The sequence below is a fragment of the Scyliorhinus canicula genome, chromosome 11 (genome assembly GCF_902713615.1).
Source record: "Scyliorhinus canicula chromosome 11, sScyCan1.1, whole genome shotgun sequence".
NCBI lineage: Eukaryota > Metazoa > Chordata > Chondrichthyes > Carcharhiniformes > Scyliorhinidae > Scyliorhinus > Scyliorhinus canicula.
In genome coordinates this window covers 127084182-127085559 of record NC_052156.1, presented here as the reverse complement: position 1 = coordinate 127085559, position 1378 = coordinate 127084182, and positions in this window count along the sequence as shown.

Below are 1378 nucleotides of genomic sequence, written 5' to 3'. Positions count from 1 at the left end.
CCCCCCCCCCCCCCCCCCCCCCCCCACGATGCAACACAACCACCACTTCCCCCTCCCAGTGCCGGCCCCGCCCACTGCTCCAAGGAAACCCGCGCTTCCATCCCAAACCCCGCCCCCCCGACCCAACACATGGGAAAAAGATGGGCACATGACCCAGCGGGACCGCGAACAGCTCCCCAACCCTCCACCAGTGAAAAAACAAAGAAGCACCCTAATAAATAAATAACAACCCCAATAAGCGAAAAAGCAGAACAGCAAAAAGGCAACCTCAAACACAGCCAATAAAAACGAAAGGATATCAAGGAGGACCGAGCCTCCGGACTATGTACATCATTCCCCAGCCCCCCAGTCTTCAGTTCGAGTCCAACTTCTCTGCCCGCCCGATTGAAACCAGCCCTTCTCTTCGCCACCTCTGCGCTCCAGTCCTGATAGATCCTGATCTCTGCATTCTCCCACTTGCTGCTCCTTTCCTTCTTCGCCCATCTCAGCACGCACTCACGGTCAACGAAGCGGTGAAAACGGACCAGCACCGCCCTAGGCGGCTCGTTCGGCCTGGGCTTCCTCAACAGCACTCGATGGGCACCCTCCAGCTCCAAGGGTCCTTGGAACGACCCCACGCCCATTAACGAGTTCAGCATCACAGCCACGTAGGCCCCCAAATCCGAACCTTCCAGCCCCTCCGGGAGGCCCAGAATTCGCAGGTTCTTCCGACGGGAGCGGTTCTCCATCTCCTCCATCCTTGCCAGCCATTTCTTGTGAAGCGCCTCGTGCGACTCCACCTTCACTGCCATGCCCAGGAGTTTGTCCTCGCTCTCTGATGAGCCATCAATTGCACAAGAGACGAGTTGCTATACAAAAGTTAGACTTTAATAAGCTAGAACTTAGCCCTGCGGTTGACTACAATAAAATGGACGACCACCGGGCGTTCCGACTATTTATACCTCGGTATGGAGGCGTGGTTAACTCAGCCTCTCGACCAATTGGAGAGCTGTCACATGACTGGTCTCAACCAATCGGTCGAGAGGCACATGACCGACCAGGGCCATTGGTAAGCCGGTGTTCTGCACCAATGGCAGACAGCTATGCAAATCATATCACCACACTCTCTGAGGCCTTTTGCCGTAGCTTTCGGATCTCCGCACCCTGAGCCGTCTGAGTCGCCATGAGCTTGTCCAGCGAGGCCTTAAATGGTTCCAGGATCTCAGCCTTCAGCTCTCTGAAGCAGCGCTGGAGCAGCTCCTGCTGCTCCTGCGCCCACTGCTGCCACGCTGCTGGTTCCCCGCCCCGCCGCCATCTTGTTTTTCCTGCCTCGCACCTTTCTCTGCTCCAAAGCCGATTTTTTGACCGCTCCGCTCCTGGTCCAGTCCATCCACCGGCA